At 37.5% G+C, this 23,141-nt stretch overlaps 8 non-coding genes across 8 annotated transcripts; all 8 read left to right on the top strand.

The window, feature by feature from the left end:
- Nucleotides 1-4,824: 4,824 nt before the first annotated feature.
- On the top strand, nucleotides 4,825-4,896 carry trnat-agu (transfer RNA threonine (anticodon AGU)). Its single transcript has one exon. It is a non-coding gene; the product is annotated as a tRNA-Thr (tRNA).
- An 11,615-nt stretch (nucleotides 4,897-16,511) lies between these two features.
- On the top strand, nucleotides 16,512-16,583 carry trnat-ugu (transfer RNA threonine (anticodon UGU)). Its single transcript has one exon. It is a non-coding gene; the product is annotated as a tRNA-Thr (tRNA).
- An 837-nt stretch (nucleotides 16,584-17,420) lies between these two features.
- trnat-cgu (transfer RNA threonine (anticodon CGU)) lies at nucleotides 17,421-17,492 on the top strand. The gene has a single exon. It is a non-coding gene; the product is annotated as a tRNA-Thr (tRNA).
- An 872-nt stretch (nucleotides 17,493-18,364) lies between these two features.
- On the top strand, nucleotides 18,365-18,436 carry trnat-cgu (transfer RNA threonine (anticodon CGU)). Its single transcript has one exon. It is a non-coding gene; the product is annotated as a tRNA-Thr (tRNA).
- Nucleotides 18,437-19,308: 872 nt separating this feature from the next.
- Nucleotides 19,309-19,380, top strand: trnat-cgu (transfer RNA threonine (anticodon CGU)). Its single transcript has one exon. It is a non-coding gene; the product is annotated as a tRNA-Thr (tRNA).
- Nucleotides 19,381-20,468: 1,088 nt separating this feature from the next.
- Nucleotides 20,469-20,540, top strand: trnat-ugu (transfer RNA threonine (anticodon UGU)). Its single transcript has one exon. It is a non-coding gene; the product is annotated as a tRNA-Thr (tRNA).
- Nucleotides 20,541-21,299: 759 nt separating this feature from the next.
- Nucleotides 21,300-21,371, top strand: trnat-ugu (transfer RNA threonine (anticodon UGU)). The gene has a single exon. It is a non-coding gene; the product is annotated as a tRNA-Thr (tRNA).
- A 481-nt stretch (nucleotides 21,372-21,852) lies between these two features.
- On the top strand, nucleotides 21,853-21,924 carry trnat-ugu (transfer RNA threonine (anticodon UGU)). Its single transcript has one exon. It is a non-coding gene; the product is annotated as a tRNA-Thr (tRNA).
- The last annotated feature ends 1,217 nt before the right edge of the window (nucleotides 21,925-23,141 follow it).

Consider the following 23,141-nt stretch of genomic DNA (forward strand, 5'->3'; position numbering starts at 1 on the left):
TGTACTATGGACATTGTAAACCACTACACAAATGTTCCTCACAAAGAAGGCTCAGAAGAACTTACTCATTTTTTTACATTTTAGAGAGAATCAGACCCCCCCTACGGATTTTTTGGTAGAACTTACTCAGCTTCTTAACAAAAATTACTTCAAATTTGAAGATTATTTTTACCTGTAGTATCAAGGAGTCAGTATGGGCAGTTCATGCTCACCTAATTATGCCAACTTATTTATGGAAAAGTTTGAAGAGGAATATGTTTACCACAATAACCCTTCTTTCTCTCTGTTAAAATGTTGGTTTCAATATATTGATGATTCTTTAGTACTGTTGACAAATTGGAGGCTTTCAGTACACACCTAAAGTCTAGCGTGTCAACTTTAAAATTTTCATTAGAGTACAGTAGAGAATCTGTCATTCCTTGATGTGCTTGTAAAGAAAACTAAACATCTCAATACTAGTGTCTATAGAAAACAGACTGATAGCAATACACTTTTACACTTCAGTAGCTACCATCCTCCAGGTTTCAAGAGCATAGAAAGTGTATTTGAAGAACAGGCTATAGATATGTGTGATCATTTCAGAGATAGAGGCTATAATAATCATGTGATTAGGAACAGTTTTGACAAAGGTGTAGACAGAAACAGTTTATTAGAAACAGTTTATAGCCAAACCTCCCTCTAAGAGGTGTTGGCTACTACGTTTTCTCTGTTAAGCAAATACATTTAGGGGTGTGTTATCAAACACTGGCACATTTTATCCAGTGACCCTTTGGTAGGTCATTCTTTCAAAGATTTTCCAGTCTTTGCCAATAAGCGTGCTAGGAATTCAAGGGTTCCAACCTTGGTCAAGGCTGATTGCTATGTATCTCCTCAACATTTTTTGTCTAACCTACCAGGTGGTCATTTCTCATGTTTGACCTGTGCCCAGTGTAGTGCTATGATTGAGGTGATGTTCTTTTACATCCCCATACTAGTAAAAAGTTCAAATTAAGAGCAAGATCTCATGCAGAACCAAATATGTTGTCTATCTCTTGAAATGCCCTTGTGGGTTAGCATATATAGGTAAATCTAAACAGGAGTTAAAAACTAGGATTTCTGAACATAAAAGTAGCACAAGGAATAAAGATGAAAAATCCCCAGTGGCTAGACACTTCTATTCAGCTGGCCATGATGTATGTTCTCTTAAATTTCAAGGGATAGAAATGGTCCATCCTTTTAAAAGAGGTGGTAATAGGGACAGATTTCTGTTACAGAGAGAAGCATGGATTCACACATTACAAACTGAAAGCCCAAAGAGTTAAAACGAAGAACTGCTGTTGGGTTGCTTCTTATAATCTATTGAGGTCCTTACTTTATTAGGATTCCATATTTAGATTAGTGTAGGTGTATTTATTCTTGTCATGTATTCTTGAAATTGTGTCTGTCATATTTTATTGTGCTCTCTCGAAAGTATTTAAGCTAGTTGACAGGGTCAGATTAGTTTCCTTTTAACATGCTACTTATCCTGACTAGATTTTGTAAATGTGTTTTGTCTTTATATTTTTTTCTAAATTTTTTATATACTTTTGAAAGGGTTCAAACTATTTAACAGGGGCATATAGCTCTGAATCAAATTAAACTTTACATGCTATTTGCCCTTTCTATATTTGGATTTCTTGACATTTTTTCTACATCATTTTTCCAGCTCTTTTGAAAAATAAAAATGATTTGGTCTTACAGGGTCACATAGTTCTTAATCTTTTTCCTTTTATACATGCTATGTGTCCCCATTATAGACATCCTGTTTTAGAGATTTTTCAGAGATTCCACTATTCACATTGATCATTCATTTTTGCATTTTTGGATTGTTTTAAGCACAGATTACTTGTATTACCAATTGCAAATGTAATCAATGCTTGGATTATGTTCACAGGCAATGTTTTTTTCCAACAAATTAGGCAATACATTTATACTATAATGCACTTAAGTCGGTGGGAGGGGGTCAGGGTGGATGGAGGGCATACAAGATGCAGGTGTCTGGCTCTAGAGCCCGGGGTTCACATCCTGAGTCCCATGTGTGGTCAGGTTTAGGCAACAAAAGAACTTTGGTTAAGGTAAGTGAAGGATCATGGTTATGGTTAAATATTAATAACCATGTTGGGCTTCAAGTCACAGAAACTTTTTTGTTCTGTATTAAACCAAGACCACAATCTTTCCCCAACCTTAACCAAGTGCTGCCAGTGCCTAAACATAACCATACAAAGTTTAATATTGCTGTAGTTTCTTCTGGCAGATATTGTACTGCAAGATCAAATATTTTGGTGGGGGAAAAAAGAAATATGTTGTGAACATTTTACTCATACATTCAGTATCAACATTTTTGCAACTTGCCAAATACATTAATTAACAAAATATTCTCATATGTTGAGACACATAAAACATGAAAACATTCAGCCAGCATTGCGTTTCTAGTGAAATGTATTTGCTGTTGCAATTTAGCCATATATGAACGTCACTTCTAGAAGGCTGCTGTCTGAACTTTGTGAATCTATTTGAGCAGTTTATTTTACTACACATATTGCTGAATTGGCGACAACACTCTTATTGTTCAGCTGCTACGCTAACCAAGTAGCACAGTGGTGAATGAATTTATGTTGACATTGACCTGAAGTAGATGACTGTTCATGGCGGTGTTGAGTTGGCCATAGGTGTGATGATGTTTTCTTGAAGAACAGGCTTTCTGTTTATGGATATCTTCTCTTTCTGTAGTGTTCACTTTTAGAAACTGTCTTGCCTCCCACCATTCAAACACAAAAACACCAGGTGCAAAGTTGCCTTATATCAACTAGTAATGAGGGCCACCACTATATCCATGTTGTTGCTCCCTACTGGCCTGGAGTACAAATGGCCACATAATTTCACCAAAAAATAAAAACCCAGTATTGGCACACAACATATATTTCCTTTTCAGCATTTTTTTTTTCGAGTGAGTGATTTGAGTGTTCATTTTGCTAACTTCTTAGATTAAGGGTTTATGTGACTTATTGTGAGTTTTGACATAAATCCTTTGTGGATGTTTGACTGACTACACTTGACATTTGGGTAAACATTGCAGTCTACACTGAGAAGAGTCAAGAAAACATGCTACAAAGGTTGGAGGCCAAAGTCAAACCCACAAATGACATACACCTCAGCCAACCTTCTCCCTAATAGATTGGGCGGAGGGTTGGGCACACAGATGCTCATATGAGTCATTTGGAAGGTTATGTTTTGTTAACAGGTTAGTAGATCAATAGAATAACAACAAAAAAAGTCTATTTCGTTAAAGCCTGTTTACAACGAACCAAGGCCACAATCCCACCTTTGTCTGTAACTACACTGGATCTGCCTCTTGTTGCAGCTTGAGGTTTAGCAGCATGCTTTCAAGAGGGCCAAACGGTTTTGAACTATTTGATGTTTTCTTCAACATAAAACAATTAAAATCCCTTAAGAATAATGTCAAGGACAAGTCCGTACAATTTTCTCACAAACAGTTATACCAGAACATGACTTTTTAATTGAGTTGCATATTTTCAGGAAGCAGAATGAAGTTGTTTGAGTCCCAATAATGATATAAAAATGTATATTAAATCACTGAGATGTAGCACAGTGTCATAGAAACAGCTTTAATTGTGTTTTATGTGTCCCAAGTCACATAGCTAAAATGCAGTGTGTGTGGGCCGAGGGAGCTGTGAAATTATAAGGAGTGATACAAGCAGGGAATAGTATAAAAACCCCGTCATGTAAGGCATCATTTTAATAAGACTGCCATTTTGTACCATTTTGTTTGAGACTTTCTTTAAACAGGCACTTCCCTCACTTGTGTCCTTTCTTCTTTTAGTTTCCTTTTGTCTGTCTGTCTTTTTTCTCTTTAAAAGCTCCAGCTGTCATTAACATCAGACTCATTTCCCTACAATCTGATGTTGCAAAAGATCACAGCCTGAGATAATACAGACAGGTATCTAAATTATGGTTTCTCATTACATTGTCAAATGCGAAAGAGGCAGTGAGACTGTCACAAAGCTAAATCGTTATTAAATACTCTCATTCTGCTCTCCATGCTTTCCTGCTCCATTTAGACACTAAGTTTCCGCTTAAATATTGCACAGGTTTAGTTTTGGCAAAATAAAATGTGAATCAGTTTGTGTTTCCATCTACTTCCTTTATGTATGTGACAAGATTACATAATTAATCGAGCACCGGTAATTTGGATACATTGTGGTATTTCATTACTGCTTGCCACTTAAAGGCCTGTTGTCACATCAGAATGTGAAGTTAATCCACACAGTCTCTCAGAATAGCTCGTGCTGTAGGTGAACTAGAGAGAGTCTCTATGGACCGCTAAAACCTGTGAGGCAAGGGTCACGTCAAATGGGAGTAGCTGAGCTAGCACTACTGTTAGCAAGCTAATCTGTTAGCATTGTTTACTGTTGGCTGACCACTATTGGTTGTGCAAACTATTATTGGAATGTTATCTTGAAGGGCACAGTGGATGGATGGACATTTGATAAGATTTTTGCTTTTAGATGTTTTACAGAAAGTGTATGAAACCCATGACCAAAATAATCATACATTCTGTCATTGTGTTACTAATGGATGGAATTATAGTGAAAATAAATGATTCCCCTTTCTGCTGAGGACCCCTGGACCCCCCTTTGAGAGCCGCTTGTACAATAAGGAGTGTAAAAAAATACAACATGCAACAAATGTCAGAGGCCAGAGAGTAATCTACAAATGCTGTACACCTCAGCCCCCTCCCTAATTGTGGCTAAAAAACAAACAAACAAATAACAACACCAATAGACAGGCATGGTGGCCAAGTGGTAAGGTGTTGGTCTAGTAAATCAATGATCATGGGTTAGATCCCCATCCATGCCTTTAAACTGATCAGAAGCAACTTCAGTGTTGCATTTGGGAAAATTAGCTGTTCTATGTAACTTGTAATGCAGGTTTTGAGTCTGTAATGTGTTCACAGTGTTATGACAGCTGGAAATATCTTGGAAAACACAGAATAAGTGAGAAAACTTGCAGTGCTGTGGGCGTCTTAAGTTATAGATTGATTGTTGTGCATTGGACTCTTATCAGCCTCATCAGAACCACAGGTTTCAAAGAATATTCAGGTTGTCTATGCAAACTATGTGCTTGATTAGTCAACTTAACACAGCCACTTAAAACATTGGACTTCTAACACAGGAAACAGCTGTTTGTTTCCTATTTACAGCCACAAGTCAATACTGAACGTCAAACAGCTGGTAAGTGTAAAGAATTTGAAAGAAAATTCTGTGATATTTCAACTGTAATACAGTAACTGGAAAGTAACCCCACATTGAGTAGATTCTTTAATGTGGTTTTCAAAACCTAATGAACTGGAACTTTTGTTTGCATGAAAACAAAAGTTACATTTTCTAGTGTTTCCACTCAATATGGCGCTATTGTTGTTATGTGTTCACACCGGAGCTGGCTACGTGTCACTTACAAACTGAATGTGAACCAACCACACAAAAAATTCAGATCTGACTCAGAAATCAGAATTGAGCTGTGATGTGAACAAAGCCACGTTGAATGGGGGTTGGATCACTTGTTTTGTCTTTCTTTTCCATTCCTTTCATCTGACTTCAGAGAAAAGGAAAAACCACTACACCAATATACATGTGGTGCAATAGTGAAGGCATACAATTAATCACACAGTTAACAATGATCCCCTCATGAATAACACATCAGCTGCAATAGCAAATGCTGGTTTTATTTTACTCTGCAAATTAGCTTAAACAAAACAAGATAATTAGGATTGTTTCTTTTATTTTTCAGAAAGATTTACTTGACGTGTGTTGTGATTATAAGTTAATTACAAGAATATTAGAAGCAAAGCTAAAGTTTATTCTTTGAGGTGTAACCATTATACAAATAACAGAAAATGAGATTTCTGTTAGAAAATTGCATCTCCTTATCTTAAACAGAAAATCTCTTCTTTGTCACTGTTTGCCGGTGTGACTGGTGAGACAGAAAAAGAAATTACGCACACAGATAAGCATAAATGGGAGAGATATTACATGTGATCAGATCCGGTGGCTGTGTCGGAGCCAGAATGTGATGCACGTGTCCGGTGGGATCCGTTACTCATGATAGATATGGTAAATACAGTACAAAAACACTACAAACTCCTCCCAGATTCAGTCTCACAATAACTGAACACCATGAGCCTCACAAAGGAGGTACCGTATTGCTGCAATAGATTGCATTGTTGCCACTAAACACCACAGGGATTTGTGGAGACATAATCATACTCCTGCATCCCTTTTGGTCAAGGCTTTTGTTTTAACTGTTAACTGTTTTATCGAAATACTGCTGTATATGCATAATTGTCTACTTCACAGATGTGTACACACAAGTTTTCCTATTTTATCAAATGATGTTAAGTTCAAAGTGTTCCAACAGACACAGAGATTTTCTTTATGAAAAATAAAATAAATATGTTCAACAAATATATAAATTGGACACATCCCTGGTGTTGGAGTTCCATTTTTACTGAGAACAAACAAAGAGGCGCAGTTGACAGAGATAATTTGCAGCCCAAGAGTGCTGTTAAGCAATAAGAACTTTGATGCTGCTTATACTCCAAACCTCTCAACTCCACTTAGAAGCTACTTAAAAGTTAAAGAGTCATATTGGTTCATCATCCAGCCATTTAAATTTCCTCTGAAATCCACTAAACTTTAAAAGCCACCCCCTGTCACCAAGAGAATTGTAATTTGTGAGTTAAAATTCTCACTTATTTCAACCCATCACCCATAAAGTGAGGTTAACCTGGAAAAAATGTAATAACATGTGTCCATAATTGGTCTAATTGCAGCAGTTGTTATCTTTAATTTCAAAATCAAATTTCAAAGCTCCTTTGTAAATTTTCATCTAAAACCTAATTTCAATAAGTCACTTCTTTTAATGGTGCTCAGTGAACAGGTCCGTCTTTAAACATATACATGGTAACAGCTTTCTAGTGGTGTTTGTGAAGTAACTTTACATTATTTCTGCTTCTAACTGGAAACTGGGGTGGCACATAACGCAAGGACTGACTGCTAAAATTATGGATTTGTCAAATAAATAAATAAATGAATAAATCAGCCAGGTGCAGAGGGGAGTAGAGCTTTCACTGCCATCCCCTGTTACCACTCTGTCACTTTGAAAGGTCCTGAGCTGCAGGTTATATATGATGTATGGGCCAGAGTGGGGGGCAGGAGGGCTATTATTTTTGTGATGGTGATCTACTGGAATGGAATCAAGTACCCACTAAAATATGTGGTTTTCCTGGAAGTTGAATTTGTGGGATTTTGATGTAAACATTAAAAATACTATAGTCAGCTATAGCTCAACGAGCCTGTACTTAGTAATTCTACACTACTAGTACGAAAGAGTGCTTTAGTTGAGCTAAATGATAATGTCAGCATTCTAACAATTCTGACATGTTGATATGTAGCAGGTAATAATTACCATATTACCATCTCAGTATAGCATGTTAGCATGCTAACATTCGCCAATTAGCACTATATAAAATGTACAGTTGAGGGCAATGTCATGAATTTCGCAGGTATTTGGTTTTAAACCAAAAGTAATAAAGGAAAGTTCAGATTTTCTGATGATGGCACTAGAGGAAGAGCTCAGAGCACAGTAATTACTACTCATCCTGTAGGGAACATGAATGGCTGTACCAGTTTCATGGCAATCAATAAAATAGTTGCTGAGATATTTCACTAAAAGACAAAAATCAACCTAGTCAACATCATGGTGACGCTAAAGAAAATATCAGGGGATCACCGAAGCAATCTGGATTTTTTTGTCTGGGGGACAATGAATATGAATCCATTCAGTATTTGTTATGACATTTCACCCAAAATTAAAAATGTCAACCTCATGGTGGCACTAGAGGAAAAGTCAGGTGATCACCAAAGTCAGTAAGATTCATCTTCTGGGGACCATTATTGTCTGTACAAAATTTCATGGCAATCCATCTAATATGTGTCTGCTGTCACTGGCTTCCCACCAACACTGCCAGTTGTTTTTGACAGGGCCAAACTAGAAAGACCACTGCTGGGAATTGAACACAGTACTTTTTGAAAGTTTAACCCACTACTGTCAAATGAGTTTCAAAATGTGCATCCTCACTACATGGAAAATGATTGGAATTGCACATCAGTTATTGTGTTAAAGAGTGCCATATTTAGGTTTTGAATTGTAACATTCAATACTGTTGGTTTCCAGCACAGCTGAAAACTGTCCACCTCATACAGACAGTATTTCTTATACAGCATAACATTTTTACTGCACCAAACCAGTATTTAGATGATGATTTGTCCTCACATGGTTTCCTGTGGCTCATTTTAGAGATATGAGACAGTTTGATGAATCACTCATGAAGGGTTTTAGGATCATTTCCACAGCAAATATGTTCTTTTAAGAGATACCGATTGTTTTTATTGCTCAGCCCTCCCAGTATGTTGTGAAGAAGGAGCTGAAATATGAATGTTCTGATGCTCAACATGTTTGTATGTTAACTGGTACAATAAAGAAGTAAAGTTAAAAACTAAAAGACAAAAAAATTCTCTGAAACTAACTTTCAGTTACTTCTCAAAGTAAAGCTATCTATCCCTGCATACTGTTTGTTGCGTTTGGTCTCAAGAATAAGAAGTGAGTAGTGTCTGTGGACATAGTATAATGTGTATATTATAAACAAATAATTAGATAGATTGCATTACAGACCTCATACAAAAATAATGAGACACTTTGATGAACACATATCCAGGTGCAGTGGAATGAGTGAAAACAGCTCAGAGCAAAGCAGACAGGCTCCTGAAAGTAATGACAGTGTGTGTGTGTGGCTGCACAGAGTAACTGTATGTTTATGTGTAAATATGTGTCTCCTGTGTATGCTGATATGCTGTGAGATTGCACTGTAGTGTTTGTGTCACTGTATGTGATGCACATCTGTGTGTGCTGTGTGTCGTCATTTGTGAAATTGCAGTGTGTATTTAATGTGTTCAAATCTGTCGTTGTCCTTGCCAATCACAGACCTCTGAACCTCTCTGATGAAACTAAACAATACCATTTGTAACACCCATATGTAAATATTCATGCCATTAGAATATTAATGCATTCTCACATGAAATCTAACTTCTGCAATCTTACTGCACTTCCAAGACAACAACTACAGACTTTAAAGTGATATGAACCCAAAATAAACTTAGATATTGCTGTGATTTAATTGCAATAAACAATATATATATATACCTACATTATAATGCTGAAAAGTCTGAATTCATGCTTTGTCAGGTGTGTATGTAAGATGAAAAGCAAACAACTTTCAAAATGTTTGTTTTCTCAATGGAGTTCAAATCGATCAGAGCTATACCTTGCAAACAGTAGCTGCTCCATCCACACTCAAAATGAAGTCGCTAAAGGCATAAACATGACAGTGACGTTATTGTCTATACACATAGATCTACATACTGTGTAATTTAATTATATACTCACCGGCATTTAAGATGTTTATTATTGATGACAGTAGCTGAGTGTGTGACTCTGCTGTTAGCTCTGGCTAAGTTAGGTTGAGAAGTGAAAGTTAAGATAAATCAATTTTTTATCCCAAAAGTGTGAAAAATAAACTCCTACCACCAGTAAACAGCTGCAGATTAGAGCAGAGTCTGGTGTGACCGGTGTGATGGTCCAGTGTGTGTTTATTCCTCAAGAAATCATCAGCAACAGCACCAACATACTCCCAGCTCTCTGCTGCAGAGCTGGCTGGCTCTCAACAGCTATCTGTTGGCTGGCCGCGGCTGAATCCCCCAGTCCAGCCCCGTGATATGCAGTTTTCACAGAAGTTGAATATTTTCATTTTGTGCGAATACGCAAATGATGCGATTTTGGCAAGTCCCTTAAGTAAAATATGAATAGGATGAATAACATGAGTAGTGGATATAAGTGGATGCTGAGATCAACATTTGACATCTCTTTGCAGCACAGAGTTCAGTTGCATTCAAGATTTTAACTTTCAGTCAATATTTATTGTATTAAAATACTATAACACAGTTGTACTACTGGTAATACGGCATCAATGGATGGTGAAGCATTAGACTAATCCAAACTCAAATAGCTTCTCATTGCAGTGGTGCTTTGTTATGAGCCTCAAGACTCTCTGGGCAATTTAGCTGCAAATTAGATCTTCTTAACACAACAGTCCTCTAGATGCCATCTCAAGCATTAGTCAGACACTTGTTGCACAATGAAAGACCTCTAGACAGAGAAATATGAGTGTTTGAAAAGAGATAAACAGAGAAAGAGAGGGAGAATGTAAAAACAAAGTGACTTCCAAACATCTTCTAGGTCACCAGTGATTGGATGAAAGGGCAGAATGGGTGAATGGCCTGGAGCCTTACTAGGACACCCACCAACAAGAACATAGATATTGAGCAATTCTGCATAACTCTGGATTATGTTCAATGACAACTTTGGGTTTTTTTTCCATCCATTGGCAATGTTTTTAAAATTCTTGCTTCTTCTACAATATCTGCATATGGCCACAATTGTATGGTTAAGGTTATGAAAAGATTGTGGTTATCTAAAAAAATCTATGGTTTTTCCCATGTATAGCTGACATGCTCTGTCTCCTATGAAATAAAGAACACCTAACCTAAGAAGAATTTATGACATCCCAAAATAACATTTCCAACCCAAATTGGGTAACAAATCTATACAGCTGTCAAAAACAGTTTTTTAAAGTAAACTTCTCTCTTTCTGTATGCCTGTGCCTCCAGCTTGCCTCGTTCCCCAATCACATACCTCCTTCCACAACAATCCCACATGTGAGACCACTCTTGTACAACGCCTACTGACATTTACATTGCATTTGCAGTCTTCAAAATGGCCAGCGGTATCATCAAATGTTCCAGTGGCACCTCAAACCTCGCTACTTATATAAGAAGACTCTGTTCTGACAGTTAATGAGCAGTCAACACAAAGCAATTATTGCTAGTATTAGCAGCTAATGCTACTTCTAACTGGCCCCACCTCTTCTTGGTTACTGAAAATGTGTTGTTTTATTTACAAGGACGTGACTATACACATGTTTTTGTAAGTGCAAATTAAACTGACCCCAGGTAGCCCCATATTTGACCTTGGCACTCTGTACACTTCATGACTGCCACAGAGCATGTAGCGTAAAGCTCGTACAGCAAAGAAGATAACAGTGGGGCCATGTTTGTAGTTCTGTTTCTGAAAAGCTGGGAACAATTTGTGGAAATACTGAATTTAAATGTCAGTTTCACCCCGGGTTTACATTGATGAAATCCTGGTATTTCTGGTAGTGACTGACAACCTTCATAATCCTTTAAATCTTGACAAACTGGGGCTTTAACACTTGGAGGTCACAGTTGTAACTACTGTGGCTCACTGTTTGAAGGAGCAAGCTCTTTGGATAAACTAAAGTGTGCTTATTAAAGTCAATACTCAGCCTCCTCTGCCTCATAATGGTAATCTTTCGCCAGCTTTACTACAGGACACTAAAAACAATTTATGTAACTCTCTGGAAATAAGTTGCCGAGACACAAGAACAACAGCAGGGGAATGAAAGTTCAGAACTCTTGAGACAGGGATTTCAGTTCGGTTTGTGTTGTGATGAACAAATATGCTGAGATTTTACATGACTCATCACACCCTAAATCCTAACAAAGCTGTCTGTCACCAGCTCAAGCCAAACCAAGGGCAAGCTTTGTGAGCTTCCTCTCCAGGCACAACATGGACAACAGCCAGCAACAAAACTGCTCACAGCGCTCAGCTTTTAAGACATTATACAGATTCATATCCACTCTATGTGCTATATGATGCAGAGGCATTCCTAAAGAATTCATGATAGTAGTTAAAATTACAGTGCAGATGTCATTATTTTTGTTTAAAGGGGAAATAAAATCTATTTCCATAAAATTGGTTTTCATTATTCAACTGCTCTGCAAATTGGGAGACATTATCATTTTAGCGTTGATAAGCTTTCATTGTTCTCTCATGCATTTTAAGTTTGTAATAGTAATCATAATTGTGACAGATATAAACACTAATGCACAATAACTGGCAGAAAAGTCAAAAGACATTAGACATGGACTTTAATTCAAGCCAATTTAGGCCATCTTCCAAATGGAAAATGTGATTTTGTCACTAAGACATCCATCATCCTCCTCTACTCAAGTCATTACTAATGTTACATTTGATTTTGAAAGTAATCTGAGGACCTTAAACCTGACAGAGCCTCTAAACCTGACAATGGCTGGCAGTGGTGGAAGAAGTATTTATTTTTACTTAAGTATTAGCAGCAAAATGTACTTAAAGTATTAAAGTAAAAGTAATGGTTTCGCAGAAAATTAGGCTGTAATGTACTTAGTTACTTTTCACCACTGATGGCTGGCACTGAAATTTAGACGCACATTTAAATTAGAATAAACATTTGAACATGTCCCAAGGAGAGTCTATTTTATTGTCAGCCCACATCAAGTACAATGACCTCGCTCTGCTGAAGTGGTGAATTTGGGCATGAGCATATTTTTTGCCATCTGGACCCATTTGTTAAACACCACAAACACTGCTTATGTGTAAGTTAGAGTTGCTTATTTCACAAACATGAAGCTTCTCTAAATATAGAGTACACCAAGTTTGGACTTGCGTACTTAGGAGTTTGAACTTGACAACTTAAAATCGAGTCCTGAGAAGCCTGTGTGACCAAGTCACAGAATGCTTAGGCCACGTATGGGACTACCCTGTAGGCAGCATTTTAGTGTAAAATTCCTTGTAGACAGGAGGAGACAATACGATCATTTGCAATTGGAACAGCAACATTTTTGCTGGCATCATCAGCTCAGGTGTCAAAGTCAAAGTCCACAGAGGTAGCACTGTTGATCTATCCAAGAAAAACATGAAGCTTAACTTTACCTTCAGACAAAATATATGTGAGGCAGCAACAAATATTAGATTTAAACTCTGAGAGCAAAATTTGTCTTCCAAAAGGAATACTGCAGTGCTGCTGTTACATCAGTATAACTGGTCTAAATACACTGATTTTATTATATCATATCATGCTTTTTTCAGATTTTTTAGCATCTGCTATTACTAATTAAGCTCCCCTAAAGCTCTTCCAGCCACAATTATCTGCTGATTAACAGTGACCCATACATTTAGCTTGTAAATGATGTAATTTTCCTTCAAATATAGTCTTAAATGTTGGGGAAGAGAAATCAAGGGCACCTCAGGTTGTTCAATTATTTTTCTACTGTGAATATCCCTCTGTCTGGCACTGTACCTAACCCCTTTATATGGATATCTCTCATTCTCTCCACAAACTCCACGTAAAATCAGTGGTTTAACCTTTTGGTCTTTCTTCTGAGAATTCCACTTTAAGGTCATTGGACTGGAGAGGATCTGGACTTTTCATATCAGCACTCTCAGTCTTTTACTCTCCTTCTGTTGTTATTCATTATTTTTTCCATTTTCATTGACTCAGCACACTTTCATCATTTTGGCAGCATCTTCCTGTATGCTTATTCAGTACCCATCAGCAACTTGCCTGGCAGAGACAAATGAATCAGTTTTGTGAGAGCTGAATGAATCAGTTAATGGATCTCCTCAAAAGTGTTTCATACAGTCACAAGCCTTGTTGGGTGATTGAGTCACAGTACTCATCACATCACTAGTCATAGTACTCGCGTTTAGTTGTCTCTCGGACAAAAGCTGTAACCTTTTTTCTAAAGAACATCAAGTACTGACTATGTTGTCATGTAATGTTACTCACAATTTCAAAACACATCAACCTGTGTTAACGTACAGCTTGTGTAGGTGTATGCAGTTATCTTAGTGTATAAGCTTGGTCAATCTGGAATCAGCACAAGTCTTTTAAAGAGACCTTGGATGATCTGAAGCTTTTATGCATTCTGAAACGGTGTTGCTCACTATTTGCTGGAAAAATAATCTCCCACATTGAGCTGCTGTCTGTCTCCTCTGTTCTTAGAAGCTTGACTTCTGCTACTCCCTAACAGGTTGTTTCCTTACACTAAGTCTGAAGCACTTGTAACAGGTCAGTTCACACAGTTAATCATTTGAATGATACAATTTTTCATGGTGGACATTAATCTGCCTTACTTGACTTTCAGTGTTGTTTTAAGTTGCTACTTTGAAGTTCAGCCAGGAAGGCTGTAGCCAGTGTTGCCAACTATTTTCAGTGGGAAGTAGATGACATCATGTGCTAATTTGCATATCTATGACATTATGACATCATTACATACATAAAGGATTTGAAAATATTTAAAGAAAATTAAGTTAAATTAAACTTAACTGACTGTAACTAGGTATTTCATTAGTTATTTTTCTTTTCAAGCAGCTCCTCAATGTGCATCTAAAACTACCTCTAATATTAAAAAAATGTTTTATGCAGGCTGTTGTATCAACTCAAAACTGAAGTATCATGAATAGAGAGAGTCGGAATAAATTCACTATTGTTTACTCTGTTTTGACAAAACAAAATCAAACTTAGATAGTAAAGTTAAATTATTTAGAATAAGAGCAGTGGGGATCAATGATTGGTCATTATGTATACACATTCACGGATCATTCATGACTCTGTCTGATGATTGGTCCACTGAACATGCTGCTGCTCTGTCCCACCCACTGAATAGTCAATCCAGAGAGCCACATTAGCTCTCATTCATGGAGAAATACTGGTGACTCCCTTCAAGGAAAGGAGTTAAGGTCCATCCAAAAAGTTGCTAGATATGTTGCTAGCCATTTTTTTTGTCGCTAAAGGGGTCTGAAAAGTCACTAAATCTAGTGACAAAGTCGCTAAGTCGGCAACACTGGCTGTAGGCACGTTTCCATCGAAATGTAGCTCAAATATCAACCACATTTCCTGAAATTTGGGGAAAGAAAAAAGTGCAATTAGACTATTGTAGAAGAAGACAACACCACACACAATATGACATAATTCACCATGTGGAAAATGTGGTGGAAATATGGAATTATTTTTCTTTATGTATTAATTTAAAGAACGTTACAGTCTCCTCATTGCTCGGCACAGATCTGATGTTTTTGGCTCTTCAGTGGAAGCTTGGGTGACATTTAAGTCACATGCTTTATGTATGTCATGATTTATTCACTAAGTCTATTTACACTGTAATTTGTCGTATTTTCTTTTTAGTAATACATCAACTTTTCCAACTCAGCCAACCATAAATACAATATTTAGAATGTTTTCGAAATTCAGGTGTTTCCACACAGGTCTTTTTTATGCCCAAATTGTGCGTAGAAACAGGTGGGTGTGAAGGCACTTTGTAACACTTTTTAGTCTAAGGGCATAACACAAGCAATTTCTTTGTTTGTAGTTGGTTCAGTTGCTAGAGTTAGGTACTTGTGTCTGTATGCGGCGTTCAGCAAAGACAACACCACCTTTTGTTCAAAGGATGGTACATCTGTGAATGATTTTGATCTATAGAATATGCAGTTTACTGTATAAACTGCACTTCTATTTGTAAATGAACATTTCACCTGGTGCTCTTTTATTGGAGACAAATGGGAAAAAAATACAGATTTTACATTTTATACATTTATAAATTTTATTTCAAAAAGGATCAAGAATGTTCTGTCCTAGCCATAATAACTAAGGCACGGTGGCCTAGTGGTATGGCGTTGGTCACGTGTACTGAAGATCATGAATTCAATCTCCCGCCATGCTTTTACAGGGATTTGTATGGACTCCTTCCCATGGATTTTTCCCTGCTACCCTGAGATGAATTGGATGAAAAAAAAGAATTTGGCACATGCTATGAACATCCTGAACTTTGAGTTAACTATTTTTATCATTAGGCAATTCTGTAGGTAAATGAAAATTTTATGTGGCACTCTTTTATTGGAGACAACTGAATTGACACAATAGTAATTAAAGTTTGTCCAGCGACATAGTATTGCACTTCCATGAAGTTAGAGGGCTTGCCAGGGACATATTGGAAACAAGAATGGTCAGTCCCTAGTATGGACCATACAACCAAAAATTCTGGTTCCTATATTTCCAGTAATGTAACTTGATTGCATTATTTTCTGTCTCAATGAAAACAACCATCGAAATAATTGGCAAGATGTTACAATAACATAAGATCAACAAATATGGCTCTATTGGAATTGGAGCTTAAGAAAAAATATTCACCTGTAGTTACTAGCAACTTGATGGTGACATAAATACTACCTTTTCTTACAGATTAGAACAAGAGTCAACTCTCCAGAAGGCCACACTGTAGAATTTGTTACATTCGGACAAAGCTCCACTTTGTGAAGAGACTTTACTTTGTCAGGCTTGGTGGATATGTCCTGATATAAAAGCAGCCTAGTGTGCTTTGTTTATGCACTGCTTTTGGTAAAAGGGATTCACATATACTCAACTTTTGGAGAGTGAACAGTCATGATCTACTTAGAGCAAGCAAGGCATGGTGGCCAAGTGGCAAGGCATTGGTCTTGTAAACCAAAGATCATGGGTTCAATTCCCATCCATGCCTTTAAAGAAATAAGCATTGATTCTTTCCCATGGATCTTTCTCTGCTACCATGAGATGAACTGACTGAAAACATAGGACTTTGGTGCATGTTATGAATCCTTGTGGCTGAAGGAGGTGTTCAGGTGACCCTTTGTTCAAAAACATCATACAACCATAAAACATTTGTTCGTTCTGTTGGCTTCATAAAGCAATTCTGTATGTAAATGAACATTTCATGTGGTGCTCTTTTATTGAAGACAAATTAATGGACTCAATAGTAATTTAAGGTTGTCCAGCGACATAGTATTGCACTTCCATGAAGTTAGGGGGCTTGCCAGGGACATATTGGAAAGAAGAATGGTCAATCCCTAGTATGGTACAAGCAACCAAAAATTCTGGATCCAACATTTCCAATAGTGCAACTTGACTGCATTATTTTGTTACAAACTGCCTGCCTGTTAAATACCCATTTCATTAAAGTGCAGGATTATTTGGCTAAGAGAAACACAGATGTCACCAATTCCAGTAGGATTGCATCAATGAAAACAAAAATGTATGCCATCAAAATAAGACAGAAAACATTCACCTTTAGTTACTAGCAACTTAATGGTGACATAAATGTTACCTTGTCTTACAGATGAGAACAAGGGTCAACTCTCCAGAAAGCCACATTGTAGAATTTGTTACATTTGGAGAAAGCTCCACTTTGTAAAGAGACTTTACTGCGTCGGGCTTGGTGGACATGTCCCAATAGAAAAGCAGCCTAGTGTGCTTTGTTTATGCACTGCTTTGGTAAAAGAGATCCATGTACACTACATTTTTGGAGAGTGAACAGTCATGGTCTACCTAAGACAATCAAGGCGCGGTGGCCAAGTGGCAAGGCGTTGGTCTCGTAAACCAAAGATCATGGGTTCAATTCCCATCCATGCCTTTAAAGGAATAAGCTTTGCTTGCTTCCCATGGATTGTTCCCTACTACCGTGAGATGACTTGGTTGGAATTGTACAAGTTTGGTGCATGCTATGAATCCTATCCATTGAGTTTGACTTAATGCTTTGTGGTCAAAGGAGATGTTCAGGTGAACCTTTGTTCAAACACATGGTACAACCATAAAAGACTGGTTCAGTCTGTAGCTAAGCATTTCGCTTCATAAAGCAACTCTGTATGTAAATTAGAGTTCATGTGGCACTCTTTTACTGGAGACAACTGAATCGACGCAATAGTAATTAAAGGTTGTCCAGTGACATAGCATTGCACTTCCATAAAGTTTGGGAGCTTGCCAGAGACATATTGGAAAGAAGAGTGGTCAATCCCTAGTATGATACAAGCAACCAAAAATTCTGGATCCAACATTTCCAATAATGCAACTTGACCGCATTATTTTGTTACAAACTGCCTGCCTGTTAAATACCCATTTTATTAAAGTGCAGGATTATTTGGCTAAGAGAAACACAGATGTCACCAATTCCAGTAGGATTGCATCAATGAAAACAAAAATGTATGCCATCAAAATAAGACAGAAAACATTCACCTTTAGTTACTAGCGACTTGATGGTGACATAAATGCTACCTTGTCTTACAGATGAGAAAATGAGTCAACTCTCCAGAAAGCCACATTGTAGAATTTGTTACATTTGGAGAAAGCTCCTCTTTGTAAAGAGACTTTACTGCGTCAGGCTTGGTGGACATGACCCAATAGAAAAGCAGCCTAGTGTGCTTTGTATATGCACTGCTTTGGTAAAAGGGATTCACATATACTCAACTTTTGGAGAGTGAACAGTCATGGTCTACCTAAGGTAATCAAGGCGTGGTGGCCAAGTGGCAAGGCGTTGGTCTCGTAAACCAAAGATCATGGGTTCAATTCCCATCCATGCCTGTAAAGGAATATGCTCTGCTTGCTTTCCATGGATCTTTCCCTACTACCATGAGATGACTTGGTTGGAATTGTACAAGTTTGGTGCATGCTATGAATCCTATGCATTGAGTTTGACTTAATGCTTTGTGGTCCAAGGAGATGTTCAGGTGAACCTTTGTTCAAACACATGGTACAACCATAAAAGACTGGTTCAGTCTGTAGCTAAGCATTTCGCTTCATAAAGCAATTCTGTATGTAAATTAGAGTTCATGTGGCACTCTCTTACTGGAGACAACTGAATGGACACAGTAGTAATTAAAGGTTGTCCAGTGACATAGCATTGCACTTCCATAAAGTTTGGGAGCTTGCCAGAGACATATTGGAAAGAAGAATGGTCAATTCCTAGTATGGTACAAGCAACCAAAAATTCTGGATCCAACATTTCAAATAATGCAACTTGACCGCATTATTTTGTTACAAACTGCCTGCCTGTTAAATACCCATTTCATTAAAGTGCAGGATTGTTTGGCTAAGAGAAACACAGATGTCACAAATTCCAGTAGGATTGCATCAATGAAAACAAAAATGTATGTCATCAAAATAAGACAGAAAACATTCACCTTTAGTTACTAGCGACTTGATGGTGACATAAATGCCACCTTGTCTTACAGATGAGAAAATGAGTCAACTCTCCAGAAAGCTACATTGTAGAATTTGTTACATTTGGAGAAAGCTCCTCTTTGTAAAGAGACTTTACTGCGTCAGGCTTGGTGGACATGACCCAATAGAAAAGCAGCCTAGTGTGCTTTGTATATGCACTGCTTTGGTAAAAGAGATCCATGTACACTAAATTTTTGGAGAGTGAACAGTCATGATCTACCTAAGATAATCAAGGCGTGGTGGCCAAGTGGCAAGGCGTTGGTCTCGTAAACCAAAGATCATGGGTTCAATTCCCATCCATGCCTGTAAAGGAATATGCTCTGCTTGCTTTCCATGGATCTTTCCCTACTACTATGAAATGACTTGGTTGGAATTGTACAAGTTTGGCGCATGCTATGAATCCTATCCATTGAGTTTGACTTAGTGCTTTGTGGTTAAAGGAGATGTTCAGATGACCTTTTGTTCAAACACATGGTACAACCATAAAAGACTGGTTCAGTCTGTAGCTAAGCATTTCGCTTCATAAAGCAATTCTGTATGTAAATTAGAGTTCATGTGGCACTCTCTTACTGGAGACAACTGAATCGACGCAATAGTAATTAAAGGTTGTCCAGTGACATAGCATTGCACTTCCATAAAGTTCGGGAGCATGCCAGAGACATATCGGAAAGAAGAGTGGTCAATCCCTAGTATGATACAAGCAACCAAACATTCTGTATTAGGGAGGCACGATATTGGATTTTTTGCCGATATCCGATATGCTGATATTTCCAACTAATTGTGGCCGATTGCTGATGCTGATACCAATATATGCACATATTTTTTTGGCTGGCTGAGGAGACTATTATGCATGCAAGCATCCATTATGCATCCATGCCTTTTAAGGGATAAACATTGATTCTTTCCCATGGATCTTTCTCTGCTACCATGAGAGGAAGTGACTGAAATCATTGAGTTAAACATTTGGCTAAGAGGAACACACAGACCTCACCAATTTCCAGTGGGACTGAGTCAATAAAAACAACCATCAAAATTATTTGCAAGTTGTTACAGTATCATAAGACACACATATTGGCTTTATTGGAATTTGAATTTAAGAAAAGTGACAGAAAGTATTCAACTCTATTTACTATCAGCTTGATGGTGATGTAAATACTACCTTGTCTTACAGATGAGAACAAGAGTCAACTCTCCAGAAGGCCACATCGTAAAATTTGTTACATTTGGAGAAAGCTCCACCTTGTAAAGAGACTTTACTGCATCAGCCTTGGTGGATATGTCCCAATAGAAAAGCAGCCTAGTGTGCTTGCTTAATGCACTGCTTTTAGTAAAACAGATCCACATACACTTAATTTTGGAGAACAAACAGTCATGGTCTACCTAAAGTGACCAAGGCGTGGTGGCCAAGTGGCAAGGCGTTGGTCTTGTAAACCAAAGATCATGGGTTCAATTCCCATCCATGCCTTTAAACAGATAAGCATTGATTCCTTCACATGGATCTTTCTCTGCTACCATGAGATGAACTGACTGAAATTGTGGGATGTTGGTCCATGTTATGAATCCTGCACATTGAATTTGACTTAAACATTTGTGGCTGAAGGAGGTGTACAAGGGACCATCTATTCAAAAACATGGCCATAAAACATTGGTTCTTTCTGTAGCTAAGTATTTGGCTTCATAAAGCAAGTCTGTATGTAAATGAACATTTCATGTGGTGCTCTAGTGTATTGCTTTATTTTGTTAGAAACTGCCTGCCTATTGAACAACCATTTTGTTCAAGCAACAGATTATTTGGCTAAGAGAGACACACAGACTTCATCAATTTCCAGTGGGATTGTCTCAATAATAACAAAATATATGCCATCAAAATAACCTGCTTGATGATACATTAACATAAAATCAACACATAGTGGCTTTATTGTAATTGAATATTGGACAGAAAATATTCACCTTTAGTTACTAGCAGTTTGATGGTGATATAAATACTACCTTGTCTTACAGATGAGAACAAGTGTCAACTCTCCAGAAGGCTACATTGTAAAACTTGTTACATTTGGAGAAAGCTCCTCTTTGTAAAGAGACTTTATTGCGTCAGGCTTGGTGGATATGTCCTAATATAAAAGCAGCCTAGTGTACTTTGTTTATGCACTGCTTTTGGTAAAAGGGATCCATGTAAACTAAATTTTTGGAGAGTGAACAGTCATGGTCTAACTACAAAGATGAAGGCATGGTGGCCAAGTGGCAAGGCATTGGTCTTGTAAACCAAAGATCATGGGTTCAATTCCCATCCATGCCTTTAAAGAAGTACAGATTGATTCCATTCCATGGATCTTTCCCTGCTTCCATGAGATGAAGTGACTGAAATCATTGAGTTAAGCACTTATACATTTGGCTAAGAGGAACACACAGACTTCACCAACTTCAAAGTGGGATTGTCTCAATAAAAACAACTATTAAAATAATTTGCAAGCTATTACAATATCATAAGACACACATATTGGAATTTGAATTAAATAAGAAATAAGAAAATTCACAAAAAGTATCAATCCTATTTTCTAGCAGCTTGATGGAGATGTAAATACTACCTTGTGTTACAGATGAGAACAAGAGTCAACTTTCCGGAAGGCCACATTGTAAAATTTGTTACATTTGGAGAAAGCCCACTTTGTCAAGAGACTTAACTGCATCAGCCTTGGTGAATATGTCCCAATAGAAAAGCAGTCTTGTGTCCCACTGTGCACTTAATATTGGAGAACGAACAATCAGGGTCTAACCAAGGCATGGTGGCCAAGTGGCAAGGCGTTGGTCTTGTAAACCAAAGATCATGGGTTCAATTCCCATCCATGCCTTTAAAAGGATTAGCATTAATTCCTTACTATGGATCTTTCCCTGCTACCATAAGATGAACTGACTTAAGCATTTGTGGCCAAATGAGGTGTACAGGTAACTCCTTGTTTGAAAACATGGTACAACCAAAAAAAAATTGGTTCAATCTGTAGCTAAGCATTTTGCTTCATAAAGCAATTCTGTATGTAAATGAACATTTCATGTGGCACTCTTTTAGTGGAGACAACTGAATGGACTCCATACTAATTAAATATTGTCCAGAAACATAACATTACACTTCCATGAAGTTAGGGGGCTTGCCAGAGACATATTAAAGGGAAGAATGGTCAGTCCCTAGTATGGATCAAGCAACCACAAAAATCTGGATCCTACATTTCCAATAATGCAACTTGATTGCATTATTTTATTAGAAACATGCTGCCTGTTAAATATCCATTTCGTTCAAACACCAGATTATTTGGGTAAGAGAAACACACAGACTTCCATGCCTTTAAAAGGAAAAGCATTAGGGGAAGGTTCACCAAATGTTAACAACATTTGGAGAAAAAAGCTCCACTTTGTAAAGAGACTTGAGTGCACCACCCTTCGTGGATATGTCCTAATGGAGAAGCAGTCCAGTGCGCTATGTTTTTGCACTGCCTTTGACCAAATGGATCCACCTATATTCAATCTTGGAGAATGAACACTCATGTTCTGCCTGAAAAATCAGAGCATGGTGGTAAGGTGTTGGTCTTACAAACCAAAAAACATGAGTTCAGTCCCCACCCATGCCTATAAAGGGATTAGTATGAGCTTCTTCCCTGAGAAGAACCCAGATATGCTTTTATGATCTGGATTGAATAATTTCTATAAATAATACTGGTCATCAGGATAATTTGAAGGTTGCCATAAAAATTGCACATAGTGGGTTTACCTTCTGTTTAAAAATAACTTGTTTCAGCAACTTCCTCATTGACATTGTGGGACATGGCAATATTACTTGAAAGAATGAAAACAGGTTAAAGAAAACAAGCACTCAGATGCATTGTAAGTAAACCACATATCATGTGTGGTTTACTTACACATATCATATGTCATTCTTCAGATACAGATGGTGGTCATTACTTTGAAAACTGTGGTCATAACTTTGAAAATAAGTTTCTTAATGAACTAAAAGCTCTGATGCCCAGGGAGACACTTTCCCATGAATATCCAGCTGTAAAATAAGGAGTTTCCTATG

Source organism: Thunnus thynnus, chromosome 9 (assembly GCF_963924715.1).
Source record: "Thunnus thynnus chromosome 9, fThuThy2.1, whole genome shotgun sequence".
Taxonomy (NCBI): Eukaryota; Metazoa; Chordata; class Actinopteri; order Scombriformes; family Scombridae; genus Thunnus; species Thunnus thynnus.